The sequence below is a fragment of the Myxocyprinus asiaticus genome, chromosome 6 (assembly GCF_019703515.2).
Source record: "Myxocyprinus asiaticus isolate MX2 ecotype Aquarium Trade chromosome 6, UBuf_Myxa_2, whole genome shotgun sequence".
In the NCBI taxonomy this organism is placed as follows: domain Eukaryota; kingdom Metazoa; phylum Chordata; class Actinopteri; order Cypriniformes; family Catostomidae; genus Myxocyprinus; species Myxocyprinus asiaticus.
The window spans coordinates 55,199,940-55,227,439 of NC_059349.1; the positions used below are offsets into that span (position 1 = coordinate 55,199,940).

The window sequence follows — 27,500 nt, forward strand, 5'->3', positions numbered from 1 at the left end:
GATTACAGCGTTTATTTGAAGTTTTTATAATCTCATTGTAATACTGATGCATGCATGAGGTGAACAAATGTGTGCATTCTGTTGTTTCCATTTGGTGTTTGCTGAAATGAGTAACAATCGCCACCTGCCATGCACACTTAATCATCACGAAGTGCATCTCTTGCATGTAAATAGACTTATGTGCATTGCATTTGCTCATTGAGCAGCGCATTAAAAACTTTGTTTTAGGATTTTTCTGCGTGCAATAATGAGACATGCATTTCAAAATGCAATAAATGAAGCCCTAATTCTGTTTGGCACACATGAATAGTGTGTTTTATAAATACAGCACCGGTTGGACACATTTTGGATGCAAGACACAGCCCCATTAGTTAAAATATAACAGTGATTTGTTGCAGTAGTCTTCATTTGGCCCAAGGGGACACAAAACGGACCTTAAAAGGGGTCGTTTTAGCTGTCTGAACAATAGATTTTCCAATGTGTAATAGGGGACATTAGTGGCACTTAAATCAATATGTGCATGTATTTATACAGCAGTTAATGGTAAGCCGTGGTGCATAATGTGTCACACTTTTAGTATTCTTTCATTCATATTTTAGATGGCATATCCCATCTAAAATAGTACATTGTGCTGTTTTATTAGTTAAAAAAAAAAAAAATTATTGCTATTTTAGGTCTTAGTTGTTTCACAATATCTGGTGTTATAATGACTTGTGATGTGATTATCAGTTTATTTGCTTGTGGCATCAAACCCATTTGAACCCAAATGATTAAACCTAGTGATTGGATATGGGGTCATTTTTTAATGCTATGACTGGATAACATGCTGTGTTAAAGCAAATATAATTACATTTCTGGTTATGGGTTAAGAACTGGTGTTGACTTGATTGGACTAAACTGGATTAGTCTGTGTGTGTTATATTAGTGTTTTAGTTCTGCTGTTGTCCTGTATGAGGCAGTATGGCTCACTCATATTGACTGTATATACCATTTGCATCTCTCTAGTCTGTTTGATTTACATCACAGCTGTGCTACGGCTGCTGGTCTTTACAGATGGTTTTCCGTTACTGTACCGTAACTCTGATCAGACACATGCTGATATGCTGGAATAAATTTGCGGTAATTGATCAACAACAACAGTAGATGAGATAGCTGGAGCCTCATCTTTGAAAAATGACTGTCAATGGATTTTACATTTGTCTCATTACTAATATTGCAAGGAAATACAATATTTGATCTGCAGAGTTCAAATCTGAAGAACTAAGCAATCATTAAAGCATCATCTATGAAACAAGTAGCCATGAATTAAGTAAATATGTGATAATGCAATAATTTACAAAAAAAAGTACTGTGGCGTTATCATTGTGATGCCAATGATGCCATCAGATGTAATATCATGTTACTTTGTACAATGGTACTATTATTCTGTAAGATGGAATTTACTTGGTACTCCAAGGTACTTAAAAATACTATGGTGTATGCCCAAAAACCATGATATTAGCATTTGAAATGTCCAAAAAAAACAAAAACAAAAAAAAATGGTAGACGCATGGAACATGTCCAAAAAAAACACAGTTTTACCATGGGGTACATGTCCAAAATAACACAGGTTTACCATGGGGTACGTGTCCAAAATAACACAGGTTTACCATGGGGTACGTGTCCAACAAAAACACAGTTTTACCATGGGGTACGTGTCCAAAAAGACACAGTTTTACCATGGGGTACGTGTCCAAAATGACACAGTTTTACCATGGGGTACGTGTCCCAAATGACACAGTTTTACCATGGGGTACGTGTCCCAAATGACACAGTTTTACCATGGGGTACGTGTCCCAAATGACACAGTTTTACCATGGGGTACGTGTCCCAAATGACACAGTTTTACCATGGGGTACGTGTCCCAAATGACACAGTTTTACCATGGGGTACGTGTCCAACAAAAACACAGTTTTACCATGGGGTACGTGTCCAACAAAAACACAGTTTTACCTTGGGGTACGTGTCCAAAATAACACAGGTTTACCATGGGGTACGTGTCCAAAATAACACAGTTTTACCATGGGGTACGTGTCCCAAATAACACAGTTTTACCATGGGGTACGTGTCCCAAATAACACAGTTTTACCATGGGGTACGTGTCCCAAATAACACAGTTTTACCATGGGGTACGTGTCCAAAATAACACAGTTTTACCATGGGGTACGTGTCCAAAATAACACAGTTTTACCATGGGGTACGTGTCCAAAAAAACACAATTTTACCATGGGGTACGTGTCCAAAAAAACACAATTTTACCATGGGGTACGTGTCCAAAAAAACACAATTTTACCATGGGGTACGTGTCCAAAAAAACACAGTTTTACCATGGGGTACGTGTCCCAAATAACACAATTTTACCATGGGGTACTTGTCCAAAAAAACACAGTTTTACCATGGGGTACGTGTCCAAAAAAAACACAGTTTTACCATGGGGTATGTGTCCAAAAAACACGGTTTTACCATGGGGTACGTGTCCAAAAAACACGGTTTTACCACGGAACATGTCTAAAATATACTTAAATATACCAAATCTCTTATGGTATTACCATGGTAGCAAGTCCAACAAAGATGGTATTACCATGTTCACTTTCCAAAAAACATGGTATTGCCACGGTGCTACTATGCCCAAAGATCAGTTAATTACCATGGTTCCATGTGTAAAAAAAAACATGTTAATACCATGGTAGCATGTTCAAAAAATGACTACTTTTTCTTGTTTTTTTGTTATTGATTTCTTCACTGATGCTGCATGTGTGTGTGTGTGTGTGTGTGTGTGTGTGTGTGTGAGAGAGGGAGAAACCATTAACCAGTAGTTTGCAGTACTAACCGCATGCATACAGGAGAGCGGAGCTCTTTAGCATCAGTGTGATTTATTACTGTCAGCGCTCTCTCCAGCTATCATCGATTAGCACTGGGTAATTCCTGGCCGCGCCGTATAAATATAACACACGTTCAGATCTTCCAATAGTCTGTTGATTGATGTGGTGCTGTGCCGCAGGGCGAGAACCTCCACCTACCCTGACTGACATCTGGTGCTTTAATTCACAAGAAGACTCGCTTGCAAGTTTGAGACGTCACTCACCGTCTGTCAGGCATCTGATTACTGCCGTTCAACTCAACCGGGAACTGAGTAAATGTGCTCATGAGCAGAACCGAAATACTTTAAACTGTCAAAAGTTCTGCTAAAATCTTCAAGCTGGTTTTAAAATGAAAAGTACTCAACGCAAGCATGTGAATGCAAAAGCTTTTAGTTGCACAAGCTTGATATTGTTCGTTTGCATTGTGAAAATGCAAACATATGGGGGGATCAGTTTTTAACTATAATTTATAAACATTGAAAACAATGTTTATTTTTGTAATTACGTTGGTGGTGCAGAAATTACACTCTTCAGCTTTAAGATGGGACATGCGACAGTATTTTGACATCGAAAAAATGACACTATATTTAATGTGAAGCTTCTTGGATTGCATGTCGTCATGTGACTTGAGTAGCACAGGCGTGTTGTGGGTGTGTGTGTTGAACAGGTGGCAGAGTGTGTCATTCAGTGTGAGTGTGTGTTTAGTAGCGTATGCTGTCGAGAGAAACTCAAAGATGTCGGTTGTGTGTGTGTGTGTGTGTGTGTCCACCTGCGCTTGTATCCATGAAAAACGTCTTGATATGTGTGTGTAGGACTGGCAGATCTGTGGACAGGATGTTGTAATGACTCTCTGTGTCATCACTGACTTTTACCCTTCAGATTGAGAAAAACAACAGCAGGTCTAACTCGCATCTAAACAACGTGTGTGTGCACGATCTGAACCTCTGATACGCTGACTGTCCTTCTCTGATGTTTCAAAAGAACTTTTTGTACAATTTATGCTGTTTTTTTTTAAATACATGCACAAAATTGCAATGAGATAAATGCATTAAAAAACTGTCTTTATTTACTCAGCTTCATGTTGTTCCAAACCCATATGAAAATGTTGGAAATGTTTAGCAGAATGTTCACGCTGCTTTTTACCACACATTGAAGAATTGATGCATTTCTATGCCCAGCCTTATTTTTTGAAATGGAGTATTCGGAAATCAAACAGAAACATAGCAGGCAGCCACAGTCCTAACCTGATGGCAAACGACATGTGATAAAAGGTATATTTTCTATGGTAATCAGAGTTTTTGTCCTAACCAGCTGTGACGGGCGACGATACATTCTATCGATAGCTTGTTTTATATTTTCTGCATTGCGTGGGTAACTCCGTCCACTGTGAACTGGCACCGGTCCAAAAACTTTCAAAAAAATAAGGCTGGGCATAGAAATGCATCAATTCTTGGACTATAAACTCTTCAGACATGTTTAGTAAGTTCTGTTCTCTGTTTTGTGTGCAGTTGTGTTGTGTTCTGTTGTCACTATCGCTGTGGATGACCTGTTTTTAGATAAACAAAATGAGTTTTTGCTTGAACGCCCCAATATCACGAGGGGGCAGCGTGAACTGTTGCTCTCGTGTCCCATCATGAACGCACACAGGAGATCAACGGTCAGTGAACATTTTCACTAAATAATACTTTAGTTTGTCACCAAAGCTTATCACATGCTTTCATAACAAACATGAGTCTCATGAATAATTTATTAGACTTCTGAATTATACTTTTGTGTTCTTTTGAAGTTTGAAGAGGTGGTCACCATAAACTGTCATTGTATGACATCACTGAGCACAACATTTATTCACAATTTCTCCCTTTGTGTTCAGAAAAAGAAAGTCAAATAGGATTATAACAACACAGGGGTGAGAAGTTTGGGTGAACTATCCCTTTAACATCAAACCTGATGTATCAAGCCTGAATACGCTAAATAAAATATTTTAGCCTATTTTTAAGATTTACACGTTTCAATTTTGTAACAAAATTACATCAAATTGAATTGTGTGTTTATAAATAAAATTTAGTTAAAAACTAATTATTAATTAAAAACTAATTAAATTAACAAAACTTAAAAAAAAACCCCGAAATATTAAGTTATTTATTACATTTGGTTAAAAAAAATAAAACTACACAATTGTTTTGACACTGAAATGCGTAAATCTTAAAAATTATAAGCTGCTCAGTGAATAATGACTTTAATTTTGGTCTGTTCCTCACACAAAGCTATCTGTTGACTTAGTAATACAGTCAACAGATAATATAGAGTACAGTAATATAGAGCACAAGTCATATGGACTACTTGTATGACACTTTTTATTATTTTTCTCAGTCCCCATTCACTTTCATTGTACGGATAAAAAAAGACATTATGCAAAATGCCCTTTTTTTCTATTCCACTGATGAAAGTCATACGGGTTTGGAATGACATGAAGGTGAGTAAATGATAACAAAATTTTATTTTTGGTTGAAGTAATAATAGATATTGTAAGGACATTAATTGTTAGAGATAAAAAACAGGTTGTTCTTGTAGATGTTGAATTTAGTTTAATTGCTTGTTGTTGACTAATGAGTTTTTCGATGGTGTTGGAAAGTGAGTGGACGGTATATTTGAACTAGGGCTGTTGATTTAATGTGATAATTCAGTGCGATTAATTATATAATAAATAAAGCGTAAAATAGTTATTAATCATGTTCCCGGACTGTGATAAGGAATATTTCAACCATCTGAGCAATTCCAGCTTGAAGTACCACCTGTTTTCAGCAGGGGGCAGTAAGTGAAACTCCAGCTGTTTAGGCAACACAAAACTGTCCAGTAAACAAACCAAGACTCAAGCTTGCGCGACACTTGCAACAGCACAAGATGAGAACGTGCCCTTGCTTTCAAACACAGCTGGACGGAGCTCAATTCCAAATGCACGGATCTCAAGACGTGTTTTTCTAAGTTTCAATCTACTTTTAACTTCACACAGCATCTTAAAAACGCTGTGTTTATGACATGACGCAACCAAAGTGTGATGCTCCGAAAGCGTCCGTCTGGCGCATGCGCACACTGACGCATCCTTAGAAAAGCCATTTTAATAAATGTATCTCGGCCAGATTTTTTGTCTTATCAATGCTTTACTTGTCTGCCACAATAATGTGATGCATTTTAATTGTCTGACGTGATGCTTTTTATGTCCACGTCTAATAAATTATTAAAAAATACATTACAAATGCAGTTCACACAATTTGTAATTAGCAATTGTGTTGTCATAATAAAACTGATATCTTTTTAGAGCAACAAAAAAACAAAATCAAAACAATTATTTTTTCACATCATTAAATATCAATATTTTGACATGTTGTTCAATATCAAGAAAATGTCTTGATGTTCTTAACTTAAAAATTCATGATATTTTAACCTTTTTTTATATTAATAATTAAGTCACTTGTACACATGTATTCAAGGTGCAAGAAAAACTATTTTAATACATGCACTTGACATTTGTAAAGTCACTAAATCAGTTTTTGTAGAAAATGCTAAAAATGTTTTTCAGATTGTTTTAAAAACATCACAAACTCAAAGATTACATGTCTACAAACTTGACGTGTTTTAAACTAGATTTTGAAAATATTTGGACAATCTTTGGGCAGCCTTGTTTGTCAATGACCCATATATTATATTTATAAATATTTTAATGTAACTATTTATAATTATTTAATTCTTTTATATTTAATGATTGCTATTTGAGGGGCTTCATGCATGAAAAAAATGTCATACATGCTATTTAATTGCGATTAATGTGATTAATTAATCGGCATATCATGTAATTAAACATTTTAATCAAATTGACAGCCCTAATTTTAAAATTTTTAATACAATATTATTTGCTATTTGTGATTTAAAAAAATAAAAAAATGTTTTTTTATTTAAACCAGAAGCTCTTAACATCATATCCTGTTCGTTGCAGTTGCATGCTCAAAGCTTGTTGTGAACACCCTTTTAATTAGCCAGAATGACCAGTGCTGATAATATAAAAAGGGCCAAATATCAACCAATTAATCAGCCTGACCAATATATATCGGCCTATCACTAGTTTAATCTCCAATAGTAAACCATAAAAAGACTGCTGAACTATAAACTCATCCTGGTCCTGAAGAAGATGTTAATAAATAATGAAGAAATGCCACAGAAATATCTTGTACTGTGTTATATACGTATATTTACACTCTTGTAATAGAGGACAGGGAGGGTGGAAGGGCTAGATTGCATTATTATTGTCTGAGTGATAAACATTCGTATCTTGCGTCGTAAAAGACGAGCGTTCTGATTATTCAGATATGCCATGCTTTCTGTGTTTGTGGCCCTCAGGAGCCTCGAGTCTATTAAAACAGCCGTGGATTTTGCAGCGTTGCAGAGTTACAGCGGCTTTCATTCAGAGAGAGTTACACAAGCGGTATATTGCTGCTCACTTAATGTAGTTTTTTTTTACCCAGCGCTGAATGCCGAATGCAGGACTGAGCGACCGCTGATGTAGCCGCCACGGCCCTTATCTGAACGGCAGAAATCCACTAGCTGGCCAGCGCAGATAAATGGCTCTTTATTTACCGGCGCTCGTTTGAGTGGCTCTGTCTCGTGGGCTTCTGTTTTAGTGGTCCCAGCAGTCACAGAGCCAGTTAAAGGGTTATGAAGAGAAGAATCTCTCTCTGAGCCATTGGAGAATGAAATTAAATATCTGTGAGCTCCAGAGAGAACTTCGGCTGCAGCACCTGCAGCAATATACTAATAAAATACATCCCACAATGATTTATGATGGAGAGAAGCAGAGAGACACAGTTCATATGCAAAACTTGTTATGCCATTTATTGTTAAGGATTCAGCAACATATATGGAGTAAATTTATATATTTATTTAATCTAACTGGCTGTGCATTGCCTCATCTGAGTGTGTTAATAAACATCAAATGCAACTGTAAAAATAATTACTAGATTTTTACATTTTTGGATTAAAATGTGAGAGGTGTTTGCATGTGCAAAAGCATTCCACATTGCTAGGGTGCTGTGCCGGGTGTAATCCAATAACAAAGTAATTAGTTACTGTAATCTAATGACTTTTTAGTCCAAAAAGTAGTGTAATGCATTACATTTTATATTCTTGTAATCACATTACAGTTACTGACTTAAAAAAATAAAAATAAAAAATATTTATTATTATTGAAATTTTTTCTCCCTTTTCTCCCCAATTTGGAATGCCCAATTCCCAATGCGCTCTAAGTCCTCGTGGTGGCGTAGTGACTCGCCTCAATCCGGGTGGTGGAGGACGAATCTCAGTTGCGTCCGTGTATGAGACCGTCAATCCGCGCATCTTATCATGTGACTTGTTGAGCGCGTTACTGCGGAGACGTAGCGCGTGTGGAGGCTTCATGCTATTCTCCGCGGCATCCACGCACAACTCACCACGCACCCCACCGAGAGCGAGAACCACATTATAGCGACCACGAGGAGGTTACCCCATGTGACTCTACCCTCCCTAGCAACTGGGCTACTTTGGTTGCTTAGGAGACCTGGCTGGAGTCACTCAACATGCCAGTTACTGACTTATAATTAATTTAATTTTAAATGCATTATAGGATTATTCTTATTTCTAATATATTATTTATGTAGAATACATGAATTATGGCCCGTAACGAGTCATTGTGAGTGTATGACTTGTGTGTAACAATGAACTAGAAAGAAATATAGACATTATTTTGAATTTGTTGAGCGGAAAAGTGTTTCAGAAAGTAACTTAAAAGTAAAGTAATTACTAATGTGATTACTTGTTCAATGAAGTAATTAGTAAAGTAATCTGATTGCAATTTTAGAGAAATAATTTGTAATTTGGGACCCACTTTATATAAGGTGACCTTAACTACTATGTACTTAACCATATGATACAATGTACTTATTATGTACATACATGTTTTTGCATTGTAAGTACATTTAAAGTACTTGCATTTAATTACATTTGTAGTTACACTGTTAGATTTACCCCTAACCCAACCTTGCCGCAAAACCCAACTCTAACCCCTAATCCTAACCCTAACCCAACCCTTACCCCAAAACCCAATTCTAACCCCTAATCCAACCCTAACCCAACCCTTACCCCAAAACCCAACTCTAACCCCTAATCCTAACCCTGACCCTTAACCCTGCCCTTACTCCTAAACCTAACTCTAACCCCAATCCTAATCCTAACCCTACCCTTACTCCTAAACCTAACTCTAACCCCTAATCCTAACCCTGACCCCTAACCCTGCCCTTACTCCTAAACCTAACTCTAACCCCTAAACCTAACCCCAACCCCTAACCCAACCCTTACCCCAAAACCCAACTCTAACCCCTAATCCTAACCCCAACCCCTAACCCTACCCTTACCCCAAAACCCAACTCTAACCCCTAATCCTAACCCCAACCCCTAACCCTACCCTTACTCCTAAACCTAACTCTAACCCCTAAACCTAACCCCAACCCCTAACCCAACCCTTACCCCAAAACCCAACTCTAACCCCTAATCCTAAACCTAACCCCTAACCCTGCCCTTACTCCTAAACCTAAGTCTAACCCCTAATCCTAACCCCAACCCCTAACCCAACTCTAACCCCTAATCCTAACCCCTAACCCTACCCTTACTCCTAAACCTAACTCTAACCCCTAATCCTAACCCCAACCCCTAACCCAACCCTTACCCCAAAACCCAACTCTAACCCCTAATCCTAAACCTAACCCCTAACCCTACCCTTACTCCTAAACCTAACTCTAACCCCAACCCCTAACCCTACCCTTACTCCTAAACCTAACTCTAACCCCAACCCCTAACCCTACCCTTACTCCTAAACCCAACTCTAACCCCTGATCCTAACCCTAATCCCTAACCCTACCCTTACTCCTAAACCTACCCGTGCCTCAACCTCAGTAGCAGCAAATGTGGATATTTTGCAGAATGTAGTTACACAGTAAATACATATTCTGGTATGTATTTAATGTTAGTACATAATAGTTAAGGCCACCTAATATAAAGTGTGACCGTAATTTGTAGTGGATTACTAAGTAATTTACCCAGCACTGCTAGGGTGTTTTGGGTGGTTGTCAAGACGTTGCTATGCGGTTGCTGGAGTGTTCTAGGTGGATGCTATGGTGTTTCCAAGTCTCCCAGAGATCCAATTACACAGCATCTTTAAAACTGAATTATGTAACTTTTTTTGGTGTTAGCTTAAAATGCAGAGACAACTGTAAGTCAGCCATTTGTAAGTTAATTTTCTCAAAAACTGTAAACACTCTCTGTGGCGCTATAAAAATGCCTCTCTTTGTTTTGAGCCATCCAGCCAACATTGACTCAACCAATGGCGTGAGTTGGAGGCGTGACTGTCTGTTTGTTTGTGTGTGTGTGTGTGTGTGTGTGTGTGTGTGTGTGTGTGTGTGTGTTACACAGTAATTGGCCATAAGATGTGACTGTGTGTGACAGCAATGGACAAACAGAGACACTAATTACATACAGACTCGTTCAAATGAAAAAGATAAAAGCTAATGAATCACACGCACCCAGACAGACATACGGAGAGATGGTCTAATTAGAGAAAGCAAGAGAAATGGGCTCTGCTCCGAACTTTAGTGAGCTCCCTCACAATCTGCATTGTCGGGGTGGGTAAAATATTGATTTTCCAATGCATCGCAACTTCATTTGAATGATCTCGATATCAATTCTTAAATCCAAGATCGATCTTTTACTCAATGTGCAACCCTGCACTACAATGAGAGGAAATGATTCGCATTTGCAACCAAATTTGCGGAAAAAAAAAAAAAAATAATATATATATATATATATATATATTTGGCAACTGGCTGGTAAATGTTTAGATTTCACTCACCAGTAATTGTGTAGTGTAGTGGTGAATTATTCAGCAGTGAGATCCTTTCACTGTGTGTTGAGAGTAAAAGTTGTGTGTAACGTGTGTCCAAAGATGAAATCCACGCAACCGATTTGTCATTGATTTATGTCTACTTTTAATACTCTTTCTGTTCTTTACAGTCAGATGTTGGTCAAAAAAAAAAAAAAAAGAAACATTTAATTGTAATCAGGCGTAGCACAGATGAGATAAAGCTGTTAGATTCTCATTAACGTGCTCATTTACAGAAATGCCAGTTTTCTTAAAGAGACAGTACCAGTTTTTAACACGTGTTCAATAAATCAATCTAAATACTTGTAAATAGGGCTGAAACAATTAGTCGATGTTGGTTCATTTAAAGGGTGAATATAGTATGCAGTATTACTAAAGTAATTTGATCTTGTTTTAAGGATGTTTATGCATTATTCTAGAAAACAAGGCAAATATACTGATGAAAATATATTGTTTACAGTGTTAGACACTCAGAATATGACCAATTTCTTTTTTTTTTTTTTTGAACAGAAAAAAAGGCAAAAAATAAAGCAAGACTCATGCATGTAATTTTACTGGAAAATATTGTAAAATTACAGTGAAAAACAATAATTGAAGAAGTCCCTGTGTGACCTACCTTATTTCTTCTTATTTTTCATAGCTGTTATGTACATTGGGGTATTTGATGTCAATGCATTTTTTACAATTAATTTCTTGCAAAAACAGTTTTATGGCAAATAATGATGCTGTCTACCTTTTGGAGCAGACTTCGTGTCGGAAGCACGCCTATGACGCCTTCATGTGTAAACAGCTCACTAGGTTTTGGAAAAGAGATATTGATGTGTAGAGAGAAAAAATTAACCAGCGGAGGAGCATTTGGGGGATACAAACAGAAACAGGTTATAGAGTGAAAAACAGATGCACGTACAAGCATGAGGGATTTCAATAGACGATAGAAAATGTGACAACGGAGAGAAGCAGATACAGAAGCCATGCTTGAGTAATTTAACATCAACATATTTAAAAAAAATAAAAAAATTAAAATGAAGAATCTTGGTCACTGAGCATAACAACTTGTTATGCAGCGGATCGTGTTTACACAAGTTAGCATTCAGAGACAGCGGCAAACAAGAAGGTCCAGACACTCTCGAAAATATTGCTAATTAATGCTCCAAGGGTCTGTGTTCACACTAATGATGAGCGCGAGGTGAGTGTTTTGGATGGATGGATGGATGGATGGATATGGGGGTCGCAATTAAGGGAAAAAGCAGTCTGTTATTTACCGCTAAGTACACGTGTGTCTCTCTCTCCGAGCGCGACTCTATGACCCACTCTGCTGTTTGGAGAAATGCGTCGCGCCAGAGATTATTTAGCAGAGACGGGCCACTTCTATTAAAATGAATGGGAGAAATTGGAACGTCCAACAAGCCAATCACCTTTTACATACAGACATCGCCTGTCAATCAACTCGACAACGAGCATGCACGTTAGCTATACAAGCCGAGAAAATTGCGGTTTTTTTTGCGTAATCTGAGGGGAAAAAAGCACAGTTTATGATACCAGTATTGTCAGGTTTTATTGCTGATTTGAAACCTGTTCTTTGATCATAATCTGGACCAACCGTTTAGGAGATTTCGGTCTTTCCCCATTCAAGTAGATCGGAGCTGCACTGGCATGATTGGAAATAACCTCCCGAGAACGTTCCAAAGATGACCGACAGTGGACTGACTCGCTAGAAAGACTTTGGGCACGCATTGTCGGCTGTACTGCGAAAGTGTCTGCAGGTTAACAGTGCTGCAGTTAAATAGATTCCATGCCGTTGCCGTGTGAATAGCGGTGGAGTTGGCATCTTCATGGCACGATTTTAAGGGAGGTGTGAAAGTGCTGGAATGGAGATGATTCGTGGAGGTTGGTGTTTATTTTTGCATGCCGCAGGCCACTCGGAGTTGTTCATGGCAGCTTGTTAATGAGCAGTTGCCAGATAATTGAAATAATGGAGGTTTTAAGTTAAGCAAGGCCTGCCACTATAACATCACAGTTGTGTGTTTGTTCCTAAATTCCTGTAAATAACAGAGATTTAAATGCAGAAGTCGTGGGAAGTGAATTTTGGCAGTGATGGCATATGAAATGTAACCTCCAGTGGGCAAACGGTCGCTCAGATCTTGCCAAACATTATGGAGTCATTCTGCATGTCCTCGGTGACTTTCTCTTTAGCTCTTAGTTTCTCTCTCTCTCTCTCGTATCACTTTTCCACTGAAATGTTCCTGGAGTTTCGCTCTGAACCAGCACACATTTTCACTGACTTTGGAGCCAGACGATGACATAACTGACTACGTTGCTTCATTACCTGTCCACAAACAAAGATAACACATCAATGTCTTTGTTGATCAGTCTTAAGGCTCAACAGTAATTATTTTTTTCTGCTGGTCTGGTCTGATTTTTAGCAGCATATTTTAATGTGTCAGAATATTTTTTTTTTTTTTTTTTTTACATTAGGCAGCTAGTTAACTTTAACTTGGTGACATATATACAATAAAGCTCCATTCATTAACATAGTTTGGGGCAGTGGTAGCTCAGCAGTTAAGGCTCTGGGTTACTGACCAGAAGGTCGGGGGTTCAAGCCCCAGCACCACCAAGATGCCACTGTTGGGCCCTTGAGCAAGGCCCTTGACCCTATCTGCTCCAGGAGCTCTGTATCATGGCTAACCCTGCACTCTGACCCCAGCTTAGCTGGGATATGTGAAGATAAATAAATTTCACTGTATATATGCAAACATGTATGTATAATGTGTGACCAAAATAAAGGCTTCTATTCTTCTTCTAGTTATACCACAGGGCTGTTGAATGCTTGATTCTGATTGGTTGATGAACGTTCTAAGGTGTGCAATTATTTTTCAGTAAACCAACGGCTATGAAGAAGTTCCAGGTCTTGACTAGTGCTGCAACAACTAATCAATAATTATCGATAATGGAAATCGTTGACAGTGAATTTCATTATCGATTAGTTGGGCGGTGTGCATGGAGAAGCACTGTCAGTGAAATTGCAGGATAAAACTCGTTTGAAAAAGACATGCTGCAGCGGAAAAACAGCCTGTTTACCAATCACACTAGTTTGCATCAGGGCAGAACAAGTAACTTACGCTCGAGAGAGGTGGTGGATCTCGTTCAGCCATGATCTCACATTGGCACTATTTCACAGCGGACCCTTCCTCTTTTAACTGTGAACTGTCAATGAGTTCGATTACATACAGGCTCGATTGCTCTTCCTGAGTATCCCAGATGTCTTCATCACATTTACCCAAATCTGAATGTAAAACCTGAATCAGTGTATTAAAAATATGGAATCTGAAATGATTTTTCTCCCAATTTGGAATGCCCAATTCCCAATGCACTCTTAAGTCCTCATGGTGGTGTAGTGACCCGTCTCAATCCAGGTGGCGGAGGATGAATCTCAGCTGCCTCCGCGTCTGAGACCGTCAGCCCACGCATCTTATCACGTGGCTCGTTGAGCGCGTTACCACGGAAACGTAGCACGTGTGGAGGCCCACGCCATCCACCATAGTATCTACGCACGACTTGCCATGCGCCCCACCGAGAGCAAACCACATTACCCCGTGTGACTCTACCCTCCTTAGCAACCGGACAAATTTGGTTGCTTCGGAGACCTGGCTGGAGTCACTCAGCACGCACTGGGATTCGAACTCAAGAACTCCAGGGATGTTAGCCAGCGTCTTTACCACTGAGCTTCCCAGGCCCCCGAATCTGAATTGAATGATTTGAATGTAATTCAAGTTCAAGTAAAAATTATCAATTTCAAGTCCTAAAATTCAAGTTCAAATCCCAATGGCACATAATTCATTTCGTAAAAATTTGGTTGCATATGCGAGTTATTTCCTCTCATTGTAGGACAGGGTTGTGCATAGAGTAAATGATTGATCTTGGGATTTAAGAATCGATATCGAGATTGTGATGCATCAGAAAATTTATATTACCCACCCTTATTCACGACCGAAACAAGTCTGATTATACTTAATTAAAATAAGCGTGCCTACTAAGAGACTTTAGTAGTGTTTAAATATAAGCATTTTTTCCCTCAAATGACAACAAAGCAAAATAATGTTGTGCATTGCTGTGCATGACCAGCATGGTATACAAAAAAGACAACATTATTAGCCTAAAAGTAATTACAATGATATCAGGACGTAAATAATACTTGTAATGACATTAGTCACTTATACTCTTAATTCATCCATCTCCTTTCTCTGCTTGTTAAATGAGATTAACTAAATGAGTGACATCCCTCCTCCTCTCCTTCAGTCGGTCAACAGACACTGATCCTCTCTCGTTCACTAATCAAATGAGGAAATGGGGCGTATTCATTCAGTGGCTAAAACCAATGAAATGCTCCTTCACAGTCCACACACTAATGCTATTGGCTCATGCTTTAGTCCGTCTTTACAGGTGAGGAAAGCCACCAAAACGCCTCGTGCTTCAAACAAGTGCAGCATTGCACCTGCTGCTGTTTAAAACACTTGCGTACTGATTGTAAAGTCACCGATTTTTAGGAGGGCTAACAAATATTGTCAACTAATGCAAACAGATGGAAACTTATTGTAAAGTGTTGCCATGGACGGGGGAAAATAAAGTGACTGGATTTGCATTATAATGCAACACAATTGGGGGTGTCTGTTGAAGATACAAAAGTGGATGGGGAAAAAACAGGGCTTTAGATTGATTCAGGTCCACTGTTATGTCCTAATATGTCCTCGTCTCAATGAATTTGTGTTACAGGTGTGGACACCCCCCACCCGAGGCTCTTTCTGAATATATTACCGCAGGCTAAATTCACCATTACTGTCGCTCTGCGTCTGTGTTTGCCACAGTAGTGTTTCTCTCCTGGTTATTAATGCATTAGGGCTGGTGAGTTTGTCACATTAACGTTAATGTAGTCATTATATATGTGTCTATGTGTGTACTAGCGGCAACTTTGATTATTACCGTACCGGTTGAAATGAGGTCAGCAATTTTAGAGCTTGTGTACCGTATTCAATAGGGATGTGCCCGAAGCTGAATACCTTATTCGGAAAGGTGCGAATAATGACTTCAAAATGAATAACGGATTAATCCGAATAATATAACAAATATTTATATGACTGATTATCCAAAAAGCACAAGGATAAAGCATTATTTTAAATAAGCATATCCAAAATTACAACGAATTTATGAATCTGTGCGGCCAATATTTCTAAAGTGTAAACCTTATGAAAATGCGTATGGTGTGATTTCAGATCAAATGGGCGCTGTCTCGACTCCGTTTGCGGTCTCTGTTAATTGTGCGCGTCTGGAGCTTGTCAAGTGTAACATTAATTAAGATATGACATCATATACACTTTCCACTTCTTGAAATGTCTGTTAATGTATCACACGATTCACACGTGATTCTCATGTATTTATTTATAGCTTAAACCTGAACGTGATGTTAAATTAATGACCTATAGTGATTTAACGTCAGAGCCCATCTATCCATCTCTTAAAGTTGACCACATTTATATTCACATCAGCGATTAAGGTTATTAACTGGTTAAGACTTTATTCTGAAAAAAAGTTAAAATGCTCCATAGAGAATTCATCTATTAGGAATATTCCTCCTTAAGTAAAACGAAGAAACTGAAACATGCGCCGTCTTTTCTTCTTCTTCTTCTTCTTCTATAAACTGTGCTACCTCTGTTAAGGTGCTATATAAACGTAACATTATTATTATTATTATTTAACCATATAATAGTGTCCTGTCGTAAAAAATCCTGATAGATTTACGGGACTTTCACCTGTTTGTAGGCTATATTGATTTTATTTTTATTTATTTTAATGTTTGAATTTGTATTTATTATTCACTGCAAAATGTGTGCTTGACACCTCCTACCTCCAGAATAATGTTGTTATACATGAACAGACAAATGAAAATACTGTTTCATGCAGATATTAATATCTGAAATAACAGGAGAAACCACAACATATTCCACAGTTAATGTAGCCTACAAATTCAGCTTCATCTGGTAAGAAAAAAAATTATACAATTATATTTAAAAAATAAGAATTGTATAATAATAATAATAATAATAATAATAATAATAATATTTAGGCTATTATTGTCATGTATTTGAGTAGTAGAGATGATGAAGGAGAGGCGAGAGGCGAAGGATCTATTTGTAGGCTTTAATGAAGAAGATGAAGACGATATAAAACAACGTGGAGTGCCATAAACCAAATCTACAAACTAACACAAGCATTACACGGACAAGAACTGATAATCAATAAACAAAACAGGAGGTTATTTATACACAAACCGAACTAATGATGGAATGAAAGACAGTTGAGGATGATTGGGAACAGATGGCTGATAAGGGCAGTGTACCATGGGAAATGTAGTCCAGGGGAAAACTTCAAAATAAGATTCCTAGGGAAAACATGGAGACAGACTGTGACAATTATTATGAAAAGGAACATACAAGGCATATTTTATTAATAGAAACTATAAATGTAAGAGTAACATTTAAAAATGGGAGTTTTATTTAGTTTTGACGCACTTCCTGTTTAAGCCCCTCCCACACCCGGTTCTATCCGAATACAGAGACAGCTACAGATCATTTTGTCATAAGAACAGATACAGATACAAATACAGATAATAGTTTCGTTGCACACCCCTACTGTTCAATATAGATTTTTTGTGATTTCGCATGTCAGATAGATATAACCTTAGTTGTACACCATCTACCTAATATATTACATTAAATACACAGAAAACCCTAATAAGTTGACTTTACTCAATTGTTTGAGTCTCCAAAACTCATGCAATTAAGTTCACTTAACTTGGTGATCATTTAGAATGAACTTAACTATTTATGTTAAGGTAACAAGATACAAGTAGACTTAACTCAGATTTGCTCTTTAAATGTTGTTGTTTTTACTTATTAATTATAATTCAGTGTACTCAAATTTAGGTCATACAATAATACAGCTTAAATAAAGAAGATTATAACTGATTCAAGATCAAATATTAAACGTATTTCTCCACAGATATGCATAGACACGTACTTCATTTGCACATGCACAAGGAAATATGAGATCGTGTTAATAGTGTCCAACTTGACCGATGGGGACACAGATCACCCTAATGGTGACATCACATGAAACAATTATTTGCAACCAAACAACATAAATAATACCCCCCATATGTTCCCTTAGACCAAGAAAACATAATTAAATATTTCAAGCACAAAGCATCAGTTTTGTTCTCAATAGTTTAAATTATTAACACAAATCTTAAGTCTGTAAATGTTTAAGAACAGTAAGTCCAAGGAACATCAATATTTGTGATATGAGCCCAAAACTTGACATTTCAAGTAGAGGTCGACCGATAGTGGATTTTGCCGATATTGATGACTAAGTTGGTGGGAAAGGCCGATAAACGATTTATCGACCGATAGTTTTTAAAACAGTTTTATAGAATGTAAAAAAAAAAAAAAAAAACATATTCTTTCTTTAATATGGCAGGCAAAGACAAATGACACTATTTATTTATTTATTTATTTTCTGATTTTCTCCCCTTTGTCTCCCCAATTTGGAATGTCCAATTCCCAATGCGCTCTAAGTCCTCGTGGTGGTGTAGTGACTCGCCTCAATCCAGGTGGCGGAGGACGAATCTCAGCTGCCTCCGCATCTGAGACCGTCAATCCACGCATCTTATCACGTGACTTGTTGAGCGTGTTACCACGGAGACATAGCGTGTGTGGAGGCTTCACGCTATTCTCCGCGGCATCCACGCACAACTCACCACACGCCCCACTGAGAGCGAGAACCACATTATAGCGACCACAAGGAGGTTACCCCATGTGACTCTACCCTCCCTAGCAACCGGGCCAATTTGGTTGCTTAGAAGACCTGGCTGGAGTCACTCAGTACGCCCTGCTATTCGAACTCATGAACTCCAGGAGTGGTAGTCACCCCAATGACACTGTTAAATGTGCAAAGTTAATGCATTTCACTCTTGAGCATTTTTTAATTTTTTTTACTGTTTTTACATCATTCAAGATAGCCAGCTAATATTCATTGCGAATATTGACATTTTCTATAATAAACACACTTATAAAGTTATAAAAATATAACTGAAACTGTTTAAAGGACTATCAAATCACTCCGAAAACAGATTTTTATTTTAATAGTATAACCCTGGTAAAATAAAGGTTAAAAAAAAGATTAGTTCAGATTTGTTCACTTACCCAATCACTAACCATTTTTGTAAAATCACACTTTTACGCCAATAGATGACAAAAAATTAACGTCATTTGTGTTTTGAGGGAGTCATTAAACCATTGATAACGTACCTCATTCACAACCGAAACTAATGTAATTACACTGCTATGCATGACCAGCAAAGCATACAAAAAATACAACATTATTAGCCTAAAAGTAGTTATATATTTTTTTTATATAGTTATATATATATATAGTTATATAGTCACTTTTAATTGAAATTCATCCAGCCTATTTCTCTACTTGTTAAATGAGATTAACTAAACGAGTAACATCCCTCCTCCTCTCCTTCAGTCGGTCAACAGACACTGATCCTCTCTCGTTCACTAATCAAATGAGGAAATGGGGCGTATTCATTCAGTGGCTAAAACCAATGAAATGCTCCTCCACAGTCCACACACTAATGCTATTGGCTCATGCTTTAGTCCGTCTTTACAGGTGAGGAAAGCCACCAAAACGCCTCGTGCTTCAAACAAGTGCAGCATTGCACCTGCTGCTGTTTAAAACACTTGCGTACTGATTGCAAAGTCACAGATTTTTAGAGGGGCTGAAGCCCTCCTAAATAGGGTCTAGCAACGCCTATGAATGGAAACATAACAGGGATTACAATGAGTAGGAAATTAGAAAACATATTTATTGTCAACAACAGACACAATATACATTTCCATTCATTTCCATTTAGTCATTTGGCAGATGCTTTTATCCAAAACGACTTACAAATGAGACACATAGCAAGCAATTTGTCAGACAAAGTTTAACAACATCTGCAGTACAGGACTGCCAAGTTCTTACAGTGGCTGGAGTACTAAATATGCCAGCACAGAAGAAAGAGACAGACAAGGATTGTTTTTTGTACATTAAGTGCAATCGTAAGTGCAGTAGTAAATTTACACATGTATACACGCTGTTCACAAAAATATATTGCACATATATTATTTTCATTATTTATAAAACATTTCTAAGTGCAATTTCACGCCGATATGTTCCTAAATGCGTCAGAATGGAATTAAAGATACAAAGCAGCTACATGTTGCAATCTCAATGTTGCCGCACTGGGCGCTATAGCTGGCATGAGCGTTAGCTGTCTTCATCTATGATCAGTCTCCATTTGTGTACTTGTGTAGTGTGTTTTTGGCCTGATAGTAAGTAGTTAAAAAGGTTCAAAGTGTCATTTAAGGTAGGGCTGGGCGATAAAACGATCTCGATATTTATCACGATTAGGCTACAGCAGTCCAGACACGGACCACAGTGACTGGTGCAAGACATAGAGCAGCGTGACAAAATAACAGTGCTGTGTGCACCAGATCTATCTTTCTGCACTCTATTCTTGAATATTTTTCTCTAGCACCAAACACGCTTCATTCATGCCCTGTCCCGCTCTGCACTCGTTGACATGAGGCGCTGCATAAGTTAACGTGGTTCCAGAGCGCCTTTAGACCGTAACGTTTTTCCTTCTAAATTTAGCTTCATTTAATCAGCATGTTAAGAGCCTTTAATAATAAACAAATAGATTTCTGTTGTGAGATTAATCAGATGTCATCATCTCTAGCTTAGTCTTTCTCACTTTAATGACAATATAAAAATGGTCCATTCAGACTTTTCAGTTTTTAAATTTTCTCTCAGGGGATACCCCTGAACCCCCATACAGTCATAAGGGCTTCTATGCCCCCATACGTGGGTATCTGAATGTAACTAAATATAAAAATAATCTGAATTTAAAAATGATTCTCTCATTATGCTTCAAAACGAACAGATGATCATTTAACATTCATATCCAGCTGCACTCGATTGATAAACCCGATCCCACAGATCCCTCAGACACCACTGGTCCGGCTGTCTCGGGACCCCCAATGACTATTTTGACTGTTTAGGATTTTTTTCTTCTTCTTTTCTTCTGCCAACTTGGAAATTCAATAAAAATGTGCAATGTGCAAATGGGAATGTATATTGTGATAAATATCGATATCAAACGATATGAAAAAAATATCATGATAATATTTTTGGCCATGTCGCCCAGCCCTAATTTAAGGCGTGTTCGTTAGCAGTGGTTTGACATTTCTAGGTGTCAGAGTTTGAGTTGATGTTTAACACTCGTAATACCCATCAGAGATGGCCTGTTTTCATCTTTTATCTGTTTTTAAAAGTATCCTGAGGGAGAAATTACAGCGATACTCTGACATACAGTAAACATCCTCTCCATCTCTTAGTCGTGGCCTTTGATGAGGATGTGTGTGTAATTCTACAGGGGTTTTAACTGCAAGAGTGTTTCACAGCCACAACTCTTGGCACTTATTCGGAAATCTAACAGAAACACGAGGCTACAGGACGCCACAGTCACACCGTGTCCTAAGCTGACGTCAAACGACACATGATATAACGTATATTTTTTTATGTTAATCAGAGTTTTTGTCCTAACCAGCTGTGACGAGTGACAGTACATTCTATCGATCACTTGTTTTCTATTTTCGGCATCACGCATGTAACTCCGTCCGCTGTGAACTGGCACCGAAAGTCCAAAAAAAAAGGCTGGGCATAGAAATGCATCAATTCTTGGACTACAAACTCTTCAGACATGTTTAGTAAGTTCTGTTCTCTGTTTTGTGTGCAGCTGTGTTCTGTTGTCACTATCACTGTGGAGGGCCTGTTTTTAGATAAACAAAACGAGTTTTCGCTTGAACGCCCCAGTGTCGCGAGGGGGCTGCGTGAACGGTTGCTCTCGTGTCCTATCATGAACGTGCACAGGAGATCAACGGTCAGTGAACATTTATATTATTCACTAAATAATACATTACATTTCAGTTTGTTTCTCACCAAATCTTATCGTATGCTTTCATAACAATCATGAGTCTCATGAATAATTTATTAGACTTCTGAATTATACTTTTGTGTTCTTTTGAAGCTTCAAGAGGTGGTCAACATAAACTGCCATTGTATGACATCACTGAGCACAACATTTATTCACAATTTCTCCCTTTGTGTTCAGAAAAAGAAAGAAAGTCATATTGGGTTATAACAACACAGGGGTGAGTAAACAATGACTGAATTTTCATTTTTGAGTGAACTATCCCTTTAAAAAAGAGTCATATGGGTTTGGAACGACATGAGGATGAGCAAATGATGACATAATTTATATTTTTGGGTGAACTATGCTTTTAAAAACTGGCTTGAATGTCTTTTAGAAGCTAAAAATCATGTTACCTGCCTTTTTATAACCGCCTTCGTGTCAGGAGTGCAACTTTGAGGGTTAGGCAGCTCAGTAGGTTTTGACTGAGCCTAAATCTGTGTAGAAGATTTGACTGTGTATGTGTTGTGGGTGTGTTTTGTGTGAAAGTGTGTGACTGTAGTCAGAGAAAGAAAAGTTGTTTGGTTACACTCTGTGAATAAGAATGTATTGTGTGTTTGTATGTGTGTGTATGTGGAGTCACAGTGCTGCTCTGTGGAGAAATGCTGCGCGCGGTGAGTGAATGACCTCTTTATCAGGCAGACCTGCCTGGAATGCATTAACTGCATTGAGCAGCCGCATGGCATCTCAATCATGCGTCCTGTGTTAGCTCCCGTGACCCGTCTAACGCCACTTCTGTACCTCTGTGTCTGATGTCATCTTCTGTCACACTTCAGCCCTTCACACACACCATTTCTGCTCTCTCACTGACGGCACGAGTCACGGACAGACCAAATGATGACATATTTTGTCACCGTCGGAAGGGTGTTTATCTCAGTAACTCTGTGTTTTAAGGTCAGACTAACCTGGAGTTGAAGCTTTCTGTTGGATAACATTTCAACTCACAATAGTAAAAGACAAAATGTTTCGTTTAGTATCTAACTTTCGGTAACATGGAAACGAATGAATGTTCTGTCATCATTTGCTAACCCTCATGTTGTTCCAAACTTTATTGGTTCTCATGTGAATTGTGAATGTGTCATTACAATTTGAAATTTAAATTTTTGTGTGAGCTATTTTATATTAAAATTGCTCCTGTGAGCAGTATCACTTTTCATTTATTCTGTTTATGGATGTTTTATAAATATATAGTCCAAATTAAAGTGTTTTATGTACAGTGCTGTGAAAAAGTATCTGATTTCTTCTGTTTTTGTATCTCATATTAAATTGTTTATAATAATAAAGCAAAGGCAATCTGAGTAAACACAAAATAGAGTTTATAAATGATAATGTTATTTATTGAAGCAAAAATGTTATCCAATAGCAACTGGGCCTGTGTGAAAAAATATTTGCCCCCTTAGTTACTAAATCCCCAAATCTATGAAACTGCATTCATAATGGGGTTCAGCTGGAATAGACACACCCAGACCTGATTACTGCCAGTCATGTTCAATCAAATCAACATCTTCAAGAACTTTTTCAGCAGCATGAAGTTGGCTAAAAGGTCTCACCCAGTAGCACATTATGCCAAGATCACAAGAAATTAAAGAAATGATGAGGAAAAAGATGATTGAAATACATCAGTCTGGAAAGGGTTACAAAGAACCACAGTGAGAGCCATTATCTCCAAATGGAGAAAACTTGGCACGGTAGTGAACCTTCCCAGAAGTGGCCGACCTTCCAAAGTTCCTCCAAGAGCACAGCGACGACTCATCCAGGAAGTCACAATAAATCCAAGGACAACATCCAAGGAACTGCAGGCCTCTCTCGCATCAGTAAAGATTGAAAAGTTGGAACTGTTTGGAAGACAGGGGTCCCGTTACATCTGGCGTAAATCAAACACAGAATTCCACAAAAAGATCTTTATGCAGCAAGACATTGATCCAAAGCACAGGAGTAAGTCCACTTCTGAATGGCTCAAAAGATCTAAATTAAAGTTTTGGAGTGGCCTAGTCAAAGTCCTGACTTGAGATGCTGTGGCAGGACCTTAAACGGGCAGTTCATACTCGAAAACCCTCCAATGTGGCTGAACTAAAGCAGTTCTGAAAGAAGAGTGGGACAAAATTCCCCCACAGCACTGTGAAAGACTGATCTCCAGTTATCGGAAGCGTTTGGTTGCAGTTGTTGCTGCTAAAGGTGGTGAGAGAGGTCAACAGAGAATGACTAGACTGGTTTGAACTGACAAAGTCTACGGTAACTCAGATAACCACTCTCTACAATTGTAGTGAGAAGAATAGTGTGTCAGAATGCTATTCTGAGATGCGGGTTGGCGCTGTTTTGGCAGCATGAGGGGGACCTACACAATGTTAGGCAGGTGCTTTTAATGTTGATCGGTGCGTGTATTAAAACGAGTATATTTTGTCATCTTATTTGAAACTCAAAATCTGCACGACTCGAGCATTGTCTATGTTTGATGACGTTGCAGGGTATTCCAAATAAACACATTTTGTCAAGTGAAGTGAACTTCAACAGATATCCCGTGCTCAGTGAGTAGGGAGCAGTGAACACTCTGTAGGGACCCTGCAAATTGAAACGCAGCTCAAGTTTCTGATGATCTTAAAAACCTTTTGATCTCAATTATTCAAAAATACATATTAAATGCAGTTCACACTAAATAGTTACTTAAATACCCCTCTTCTATGAATTACATGTTTTCAAAATATGAGTTCAAAATCACTGATATTTTTTTACTTGGGCTTTTTATAAAAAATGTCATGTGGTGTAACCGTTCAGAGACCATTAAAAAATAATTAGAATAAATTAAGAGCTGAAATTAATTTTAAAAAATACATGTTGGCATGAGTAGATCGTAATAACCTTTTTTTTTTCTCCCCTTTTTCTCCCCAATTTTGGAATGCCCAATTCCCAATGCGCTCTAAGTCCTCATGGTGGCGGCGTAGTGACTCGCCTCAATCCGGGTGGCTGAGGACGAATCTCAGTTGCCTCCGCGTCTGAGACCGTCAGTCCACGCATCTTATCACATGGCTTGTTGAGCGCGTTACCGTGGAGACCTAGCGCATGTATGGAGGCTTCACGCTATTCTCCGCGGCATCCACGCACAACTCGCCACGCGCCCCACTGAGAGCGAGAACCACATTATAGTGACCACGAGGAGGTTACCCCATGTGACTCTACCCTCCCTAGCAACCGGGCCAATTTGGTTGCTTAGGAGACCTGACTGGAGTCACTCAGCACACCCTGGATTCGAACTCACGACTCCAGGGGTGATAGTCAGTGTCAATACTCACTGAGCTACCCAATAATATATATTGTAGAAAATGCTGTTAATGTTTATTTTAGTGTATAAAGCCAACATGGACACACAATATTACATTTCTAAGAACTTTTATGTGTTTTATGTGAAATATTTATCATTTTTATTACCTCAAACAGCCTTATTGGTCAATTACTACTAAAAGCTTATGCTTAATTACTTAAAATTAGTTTTGTAGACAAATAGAAATAGTGCCTACATATAAGGCTATAAGGCTCCGTTTATTTTTTCTTCATTTTTGTTTACATGTATGAGTTGTATTAGATAATGAAGGAAAAACATCTCTCAAGTGTGCAGCACACATGTGAACTCCTTCAATAGTATTTCAAAAGCATCTCAGGATGAAGCACCTCATGAAGTTGCTTGAGAGAATGAACAGAATTATACAGCTACACAAATACAGCTTTCATTTCATTCACTACATTATTCACATACTGCCATCTGTGTTATTTCAGAGATTTGATAACTTGATTATTATCCTAAAACGTGGAAAATGGTCACAATAAAGGGTAAGATAGGTGTGTCCAAACTTTTGACTTCTTGTGTACATCAGTGATGGATGTTTTCTGTGAGTGAAATGGTTGACAGGAATATAATTACAAATCTAAACACACACGCACACATACACACGCGCCAGCATGATTCTCAGTATCTCACAGCTGTGCGGGTCCATCTTAGAAACACAACACATGTACAAAAAAATTAAAAGCAATAGAGATGAAATCTCAACGAGCCTGTAATCAACACGAGCCACTTGGCTTTGAAATTACAGGGCGCAGGACGTGCAGCAGCGGTGCGGTCGGAAACACGCTGAAAGCTTGTGTTTTGAGTGCGATGCATGTCGAGATAAACACGAGCGAGTCATTCTGAGAAAAATAATAAGAGGCGTAACGAGAGCTGAAAGCCGTATGGAGCTGCACGTGTGCTCTAGAGGAGAAACGGAGCACTGATGTAGAGGATGAACAAAGATTATAATAAACATTCAGTGACAATGTCAGGGAAATTCGGATGAATTTTGTGACATTTTGATTGCATATCTGCTGTAGACGTTGGAAATGCATTTGGATAGGTTTCTATAAATGTTACATCAGTTTCTATGCTGGTTTAAGCTGGTTTATGATGGTCAGAGCAGTACCAACCTTCCTACTGAGCTACCTACAGGGCTCAACAGTAAGGATAATCCACTGGCCTGGGGCCAACATGAAAGAGTTTCGGGCCAGTACTGCATTGTTTAGCTGGCTAACACAGATGATGTTTTGTTGAAATTGTGAGAATTGTGATTGCCTATGGAAGCACCTGTTAGAATGGGTTGGAAACTACAAATCAATCAGTAATGTTTTGCATTTTATGCCATCACTGTCTAGCAAAGCTAGTTAATTAATTATTATTTTATTTTTTTTGTAAACAGCTTAATATTTAATGAGAATATATATTATTACTTCTGGCACAAGTGCATACAGAAACATAGCTAAAAATAAAATGTATCATTTTCTGTGGTGAGGCCAGTGAAAATGTTGGCAGGGCAAGTAAAAATCTAAACTACCTGCCCGACCAGGCTAGCAGAAAATATTCTTACTGCTGAGCCCTGACCTACCTGCTGAGCAAACTACAGTACCTACCAACCTACCTACCAAACTTCCCACGTACCTACCAAACTACTTAACTACCTACCTACCAAATGACTTTCCAAACTACCCACCTACCTACGTAAAGAACTACAAACCTACCTACTGAATTACCTAACAAACTACCTACTTACCTACCGAACTACCTACCACACTACCTAACAAACTACCCACCTTCCAAATGACTTGCTGAACTACCCACCTATCTACTGAACTACCTAACAAACTACCCACCTACCAACTGAACTACCTGCCGAACTACCTACTTGCCAAACAACCTACCAAACGACTTGCCAAACAACCTACCAAACTACCTACCTACGAAACGACTTGCCGAACTACCTACCTATCTACTGAACTACCTAACAAACTACCCACCTACCAACTGAACTACATACTGAAATAGCTACCTACCAAAGTACCTACTTACTGAACTACTTACCGAACTACCTAACAAACTAACCACCTACCAACTGAACTACCTACCGAACTACCTACCAAACTACCTACCTACTAAATGACTTGCCGAACTACCTACCTATCTACTGAACTACCTAACAAACTACCCACCTAC

The 27,500-nt window shown here is 38.3% G+C and overlaps 1 protein-coding gene across 3 annotated transcripts in view; it reads left to right on the top strand.

The window, feature by feature from the left end:
• Positions 1 to 27,500, top strand: part of LOC127443011 (receptor-type tyrosine-protein phosphatase mu-like) — a 384,365-nt gene that overhangs the window by 851 nt on the left and 356,014 nt on the right. The window lies entirely within an intron of this gene.